Here is an 8,830-nt window from a genome sequence, read left to right on the forward strand (position 1 = left end):
CACCACCCCTTGTACTTTGCGCCGCTGCGGCCGTGGGGCAGCGCCAGCCACCGGGGGGCAACGTCAAGGTTCTTCATGCTTGAAGAGGAAGCAAAGAGCAGCGGCGCGTTTTAGGCCCGGAGAGGAGAAGGGGGTAAACAAGGCTCGGGGTCACCCCCGGCGAGGAGAGCTGTGTCGTCCCCTCTTTTCTCCAGAAAGCTTTTGGGGAAGAAGGTGGGAACTTCCTCTGCTTACTTTGAGTCTGAGGTGACTCATTCGTAGAATTTCAGCTTCCTAATCTGGACCCTCGGGTTTCATCCAAGTTTTCTTGCGAGGGAGGAAAGAGCTTCCACCTCCAGGCTGTGCATCGAGCCCTGGGCCAAGGTGGGACAGTCTGGTACAATACTGCCTGCTAACAACTGTAATACACAAAACAAGGGTTGTGCTGGAAAGGTCTCCTTGGGCAAAGATGTGGAATAAGTAACAGACAGCAGCCCGCAAAACCACAACCTATCCAGACTGACCTCTTAGTTAAACCGAGCATCCATATACAGTCCTCTCATGTAGACTGCATGGTAGTATTAGCCGACAAACTCCTTTATTTGAGCTCTTCTGTCCCTTTGAGGACATTCACCCTCAAGGACTGGTATTTCCTGGAAACCTGTGACCACAAAATGATTCTTGATACAACCAGATGGAACATGCAGTTGCAAAAGACAGCTTCTGTTTTTCAATGGTCTTGCCAAAAGTGCTCAGGGAAAAACAAGTTAATGGTCAACACGAATGCCCAGTTGTGCATATGACAATACCATCTCTATCCATGTAGCTGGGACCTCTGAAAAAGAAATGAGAATAAAGAGGAGGGGGAAGCTTACTACTTCAACCTCAGAAGCTCTGAATATTTCTGTTTTATCCTGATGATCATCTCATTGGCCGTATCTGCAAAAAGCTGGTTATCGCCAGGAGCTGAATACCATGATCCTGAAATGGACTTTTTCCATGCAGTAGGGATACTTTAGAGTCTTTGCTGATGCAGAGAAGAACATAGAGGAAACAGGTTTAGGAAACACTGACAAGGTATACACATCTACGTCACTTCAGTGCTCCATGAGAAACAGCAGCAGTATCACTGCCCATAGTCCTGGTGATGGTAATGCTGTAGTAGAATTGCTAGTGTCATCAAAATAGGTGGAGTAATGCTCAAATTTATATGGCTGTGGAAAACAGTCATGTCTTCTGGTCTTACAATACCAGCAGTCCCTCCAGTCCTTAGTACGTACAAAGCTGAACTGGTGAGAAAACAGCTGTTATTTGTAATAAACATCATAACAGAAAGAGTGGTAAATTACCAGTTTAGGGCGCAGAAGACTCGTCTCCATCTTTTTCTAGATTGTAGACTTAACTGAGCTCCAGTTTATATTTCACCTGTTTGTTACCAACGATGTGCTAGGCGTTTCTCAAATTTTCCTCCATCTTCTTCTAACAGTCTTCCTAAGCTTTCAGACATACAAGGCCTTCTTCAACTCAAATGCTTCAAAATAGAAGCATTAAGCTTTAAAACTAAATACAAATTTAGGGTTTATTGTCTAGGTAACAATAGTTGATACATCTGGATTAGAGGGCAATTTTGCAGGTAAAGGAAGTGGGGAGGTGTGATGAAAAAGATGATGTTATAGGTATTTTACAGAAAAAGTTAGAGATGTGTACCTTACAGGCTCTGGAACTCCAAGAGGTTAATTGTGGGAAGGGGAGCGGATTAGGCTCTGGCATAAAAATTATCTGTAGTAAGCCCTGTATTGGCGTCTAGCTCAGATACTGGTTTTACTTCTAAGAGTCAGGTTTGGAAGGTATATGGTAGTTTCTTTTGAGGATCACGTGTGAGATCAAGTATAAGGAATCTGAAGTTGGTTTCAAGGAAATCTGGTAAGTCTTGAGGTCTGTTGTCATGAGATTTGTTATTACTAGCCAACTATAAAGCAAAACTAGCAAAGTAACTGGCGAAAAACCAATGAGCCAGTTACCTTGAGGTGAAACATGTAGCGTAAGTGCCTGAGTTACTTAGTAAGCCGAAGGAAGAACATGCTTCCTGTATGAAAGTGGTGGGGATTTTTGGCTCCAGGTCATATGAACTTAATTTGTACCCTGTGCTGCAACTTTTATACAAAATTTAACTCAATTTCAAGGTAAAAATATATATTATAGGATGGTCCAAGCAATTTCTTCTGCTTCCAATTTCTATGACCTACTATTCCAACAGAAATTAATTTTATGCACTCCCTCCAATGTAGGCTGTAATATGAAGGCCTGTTTGTGAAACGCGTCCTGTTTGCCTTGCATCGAGATATACCACAGAACTGCTTGATTGAAAGTAGGAAATATTTTGTAATACCCGTTTGCTTTCCTTAGTTGCAAGAAGACCAAGAACTAAAGATAGCAGCGATTGTAGCCAACAACAGTATCAGACTCACAGTATCATATATCTAATAAGGCTTGACTAATGTTTGATTAATGCTTAATTTTTAGTTAGTAACAGATGGATTACTTTGTAGCTGCAGCATAAATCAATGCTTGTTTATTTGAGACTCGCCTGCTGTCTCAGAAAAATCCCCATCATGGCAGTCCCTGCTTCCCCAGTAATAACAGCTGCACCTTTTCCTTGAGGAACCTAAATGCTGCTATCTCAGACACCGCAGCCAAGGCTGCCCTTGACTGTCATTCCCTGACCAGCTCCCTCTTGTTTGTGAGTAGCAGATCCAGGAGAGAACCTCCTGTATTCAGCCTGTCTAGCACCTTTGTCAAAAAAATTGTCCTCGATGTCCATAAAATCTCTTGGATTGGTTGTCCCTCCTCCACATTGCCCTCTCAGATGTTAGGGTTGTAGAGTCTCCCATGAGAACCAGGACCTGCAATCAAGAGATGACAACTCCCTAGTTGAAGGGGGCTTCACCCACCTCATGTCCTTGATGAGGTGGCCTAGAGTAGGCACCGATCATGACGTTGCCATTGCAGTCCTTACTGTGATCCTGACTAGAAAGCTCTCAAAAAGCCTGTAAACCTTAATCCATAGCACTCTGTGCATCCCTTTACACAGAGCGCAAACCCAGCCCCAGCCCTCATCTTCATTGTCTTTGTGAAAAACCCTGTATCTATGCATTGGAATACTTCCTTCACATAAACTCTGTCATCATGTCTCTAGTTCCCATATCATCACAACTCTTCAACTGCATGCAGACATGCAGTTTATCCTGTTGGTTTCCCAAGCTGCCTGCGTTAGTATACAGGCACTTGAGGCATGCCCTTGGTTGTCCTACTTCCTTGGGTGGGAGAGAACCTCCCCTGTTGCTCTATTTGGTGTATGCTTCCACCCACTGATGGACCTAACTAAAGTCTCCCTCAATAGTTTTGCAAGCCCATTGACAAAGACGTTGATGCCTCTCTGCTATGTGGAACCCATCTCTGGCAGTCCTTGTTCCCCAAAGACGGCTTCCTAGCTGTAGAAGCCCGAGTCCTGCCAACACCACCTGCCAACACAGCTGGGTGTTAATCTGCAGAACATGTTTGCCCCAGCCCAGGTCTTTCTCTTTGCCCAGGAGGAACAAGGAAAATGTCACCTGGGCTCCCATCACTGTTGCTGCTCATAAGAAACAGAAAGCAATTTGAGATGATTGTTTTACTAAGACAAAAAAAAAAAAAAGGCTTAATGCAATGCACAGCATACAATATGCCTGTAAGTGTAAACTGCGGGCTCAGTTCCCAGTTTACGATCATACTGAAATTGAATTTTTGGAAGTGATAAATCAGTGAAGATTAACACAGTTGCAAATAGATGGCTTTATGACACTACATTTGCAATTAATTTCAGTAAACAGAGCTCTTCAGAAACCAGTTCACATGAAACATGTATTTCCCAGATGTTTTATGTATTTAAATGAGTACTTTCCACCAATACATTCCAAGTCATGTCTCTCTTAGACCTCACAATGGGCTTTAGCATGAACAATTTACAAGACCATAATTAAGAGTGTTATCAGGATATCTGAAATTTAGCTTGTGCTCAAGTGACGGGAAGCAGGAGTAGTGCTAGCATAAGGTAATTGCCTTTTTCACTGGATAGGAATCCACAGAATTCCTAATAATTCAGAAAAAGGGTCTTACAAAAGGGGTCAACAGCATCTATCTCATGAAAAGGACTAGTCATTTATCTGAATTGGTTTAGTTGAAACAAGTACCTGGTAAGTCTTAGTCACTGTTGGTTCTCCCCCTCTCCCTCTTTTTCTTCATTTTACAGCTGAACTTTCCCTTCAGCTCTCTCTCCCTAGTTATTCACATTTTGTCCCTTAAGTCATGGTTCCCTGGGGAGCAGTGCTTGATTAAGCAGGTTTTGGATCTCCCACTTTACCCCAGTCTCTTCATTCACATCCCACATCACTTCATGTGCAGCTGTCCAGATGGCTGAACACTGAATGGTAATCAAAATCAGTGAGGGTTAAAAAATAATCCTGGGGAAAACAGGTTGAAGGGCAGAGTCTTTTCAACCTGAGCTAGTTTTCTGATCCAGCTTAGTGGAAAAGCCCGCTAATTGTTATATTGGACAATCAAAAGTAGCAAGAATAGCAATGGAAGCAAAAGGCTGAGAGTGGGAAGGTCTTAAATCAACTCCAACGCTGAGCGAAATGCCCACAGAACTGTGGCCTGAATCCCAAATCCTGGGAGGAACCTGACTGGGGAAAAAGGAAGAAAAGAAAGAAGAAAAAAAAAAAAGGTAATCCCAGTTACTCTTTCTTTTTTGGAAGGCAGAAATACTTTTTTTTCCTCCTGCCTAATACAGGATAACAGAATAAAGCTGTTTCCCCTCACCTTGATAGGCATTTATCAAGACACAAAAACTGTCATTTTTCAATATTCACTCACTTGTGTCGGTGCAGAAAAGAAACTGCCCAGCTAGCAGTTTTCAGCCCAAGTTTTGTATAAACTGTAGGCTACTGAAACAGCAATGATGTCTGAAGGCAGAAACAAACTACATAGTAACTCCAGCTGCTGTTGTTTAACTGTGTGTATCAACACATCCACTGCAAAACTTTTAAATAAACAAACATTTTGGTTCTGCTGCAGGAAACCATTTTTCTCAAAAGAATGAAAAGCGTGCAGCTAATTCTTATTATGTATCATAGTCACAAAGAAACACATTCCACTTCATTCATTTATTTCTAACACAGACCTAAAGCATTTCTAATTGTTGTATTTTTTCCCTTTGCAGTGCTACTCAGAGTAAAAACAAGCATGAAAATCACATGAAAAGAATCACTACTTTTGAACTCCTCAGAAAGATCATTTTAGGTTCTGTGGGACTCCTTCAGAAAGAACTTAAGACTTTCTGGTGAATATGCTTTTGCCTGTCTGGTAGACAATCGGATCTAAACCAAAAGGAACCATAAAATTGCCAATAGTAAGTTGTATATGTCATGTAGTATTTTCTTTCACATCTCTGATCAAAGAGACCCAATTCAAAAAACTTAAAGCTCTGACTTAGAAGTGAAGAAGACACCATATCGTCATTTTAACAGAACTGAAGTTCACTTTGACTAGAATTACTGAAGTTGGTTAGAGTTTAAAAAATTGGTTTTATAAAATAATCAGCTTTTGAAAACGTTTCTGGCAAACAAAATGGTAAAGTTTTTTTCCATTTTTTTAAAACATTTTCATCTGATAAATGAGTGCCTATAATGAGGGAAATTGGATTTTAAAAATGAGAAGTGCTAATGTCTCCAGTAGTTAAATGCCGGTCAAGGACTGGGGTAGCTTAGAGGACCAAAAGGTCTCAGGATGTGCTTCTGAATTTATTGTGTGTAAATTTGTGTGAGCCTGTCCATAACGAACGAGGGAATGCTGGTCCCACGTCCGTGATGCGTGCTTAAGACTGACTGTCAGTACGTTCTCCGATTTGTGGTATACGGTTCACGCTATGCTATCATAATGACCTTTTCTAGTCTTAAAATTCTGATTTATTTAACTAATATTTATGAAGGTGATGGACTCTTCATAAATGCTGAATGATCTTAGGCCTGCTTTAAAGAATTCAAAATTCAAAAAGAATTCAAAACCTGGAATGGTTTTGATTGTGCAGTGGGCAGATGAAGGCGGAGGGTAATTCTTGACCGCAGAAGAGCGTTGAAGGCAGGGAAAACGATGAAAAATGAAGAAAGCAGCAAGAACGTTTAACTTTCCTCCTGAGCTGGTGGTTGCAAAAGGTGAACGGCAGGGGAAGGCGAGGATTGGTCAGAGACCGACCACATAGCTAAGCTTCAGGGTTCTGCTTAGGGGTTTCCGTATCTAAGGGCCACCCGTAAAGCATTTTGGTAGAGGTTGATAGGGGAGCCGGGGAACAGAAAAGAATCTGCTGTGCATCTCGGGGGGGAGAGGCTGTGGCTAGTCAGATGGTGCCTGGAGTGCCCAGACTTCTTCCTAGCTCCAGCTTCCGTTTTTGCTTCTTTTCAAAGCGCCGTTGACCTAAAATCCTCTTTCTATCAACTATACCAGCTGTTTTACTCCATACACAGAGGTTGCCAAAAGGTTAGAGAAATGTCATCTCTGGTTCCTAAATTCATTCTTCATAGTGCTTGAGAGCGCTTGCTCTACAGTTACTTCGGTGTAATCATATTGTTACGGCCAACGCTTTTACACAGCGACAGAGAAAAGGGTGCCGTTATTAAAAATAAGTAACAAACCTGGACATTTCAGTCACTCCGGTTTGCCATAGGGAATCAAGGGCAGGAGTAATGCTAGCCTTTCATATACGTGTCGTTGCGAAATGGAGCAATTTCAAATGTGTTCGGCCTTCCTTGTGGAGATTCAGCACCGATCACAAAGCAGGCAGGTTAGGATTTTCACATTTCCTTCCCCAAAAAGCGTGTTCGTAGGGATGTGGGTAGTTTGAACGAACCCTACAGATCTCCTGCTGAGACTGTGGACGCTTGCAAAATGGCAGTCTGCGCGTTCTGCGGCGAGGGTGAGTGTAGCAATTAACGTGATTGTGGACCCCAATTTAAAGTTATTTGTTTCCAAAGAAAACAGCGCTGTCCGTTTTTAACTGTACGTGATTTTCAGAGGCCCAGGTGAGTGCATACGTTTGCTTTAGAAACGCTGATCTTCTCTAGCGCGGTCGTGCTGTTGTAGGCACCTGAGGTACCCATTTCTAAAGCTTGCGCGTGGATTCTGCGCGAGCTTTTTTTACAGCACGGACGTAGAGAGTTGACAGTTAACAGGAAGAGGAAGGCAGGAGGTGGAATTTGAGTAATGAAGGGATGGAGACTTTACCCTCGGGTGACTTTATCGAGCACAACGAGTGCGGTCACAACAGGCTCTGCCCTGCTTAACCCGTGGTCAGATGTCTCAGGTTTGTTTACGCTAACCACCTCGCTTTGGCGTAACTCTGATGTGCCCAGAATGAGAACTGAGCGAGACAAAGGAGTGTTGAAACACTCGCACAGATGATGGTCCAAGTGAAAAGAATTGCCTTGGAGAAACTACAGAAATGCTGCAGCTTGCTAACCGAAGGTGAGACTTCTCTCTAAAACTGAGGTTTGCCGTGAGTTTATATGATCTTGGGAAAGAAAAACACCGTTGTGTGCAATCAATAGTGAGATTTTCAGGGCCTCCCCCCCAACTTTACTTTATTGAATAGGAAGTAGCTAGCCTTTGCTTAAATGCAGATGGGGAAAGGGGAGCCTCCCTGGATAAATTTAGAGCTGTAGCTCTGGAGATACCTGGGTTGGTCCTTGAAACTGCTGAACTATTTAAGTTTTAGGCGAGGCAGCCTATTCCTGGGGCTCCGTTCCCCTGTGTATATTTCAGACAGAAACAGCGTGCCACGATGAGGACTGCGTACATCTGCCACGCTCCTTAAGACAGATTAAGTTGAGGTGCCAGTCTACGTACAAATGTCAGAACAAGGCCACGTGAATTAGGATAAATGATAGAATCACAGTTTAAACCGGGATACGAGTGTTGGCCTAGACTGTGACAGGAGTGAGACTGGTTTTTGAAACTAATCAGCGCGTTTTCAAGGGGCATAGTAACAGGGGGCTTTTTGTCTACCTTAGCCTGTAGAAAGGGATAGAACTGAACAGAAAAACAAACAAAAAACCCCACCGTCAACGTATAGTTTGATTTGGAGTTTCCTTTCTGTAAAAAAACCTGGAGAAAAGCAGACGAAACTCCAAAGAGGCTAATAAATGAAAGAAACCTGAGGCAAAGAGGCTGTATCTGAGGAAGGAGAAAGGTAGGTATTAATCCTCCAAAGGAGCGTTGAGGGAAGAGGCAGCCTCTGAGACTGTCCGGTGAACCTGTAGAAAGATAGATTGCTGTTTTCTTAGGCACCGAGCGCAGCCGCACGGGTAGGTGTTTCTCTCCTCTCCGTCCGATGCTCCTGTATCTAGCTTTCACTCGAGCTCCAGAAACGTCTAGTCTGGGAGATGCTATGACTTAAATCCCTTGGGGAAGCAGAGGGTGTGGTGGTCGCTCCCTCTGCTGAGGGAGCTCTTCCATCCTGCGGGACAGGGACAGGACCCTCCCGGAGGTCCCCCGTTCAAGGGAGGGGAGTCGCCCCCTTGGGGACTGCACACCCCCATGACGGGGAGGTCGTGGCAGCCGTTTCTTGGCACGGGGATGAGCTCTTGGCTCGCTCTTGAGCCCGTGGGGCACCCTGGGGCCTTTTCCAAAGGGGCAGAGAGCAGAGCTTGAGAGCCGGTGCTCACTGTGGGGCTCTCCGTCGGGGCGGGTGAGCCGGCAGGCAGGTTGAGGTGAGCGGGGCAGGAGTGAGCTGCATGTACCACATGCCTTCCTGAAGGGTTAT

Source organism: Pygoscelis adeliae, unplaced genomic scaffold (assembly GCF_000699105.1).
Source record: "Pygoscelis adeliae isolate BGI_AS28 unplaced genomic scaffold, ASM69910v1 Scaffold130, whole genome shotgun sequence".
Lineage (NCBI taxonomy): Eukaryota > Metazoa > Chordata > Aves > Sphenisciformes > Spheniscidae > Pygoscelis > Pygoscelis adeliae.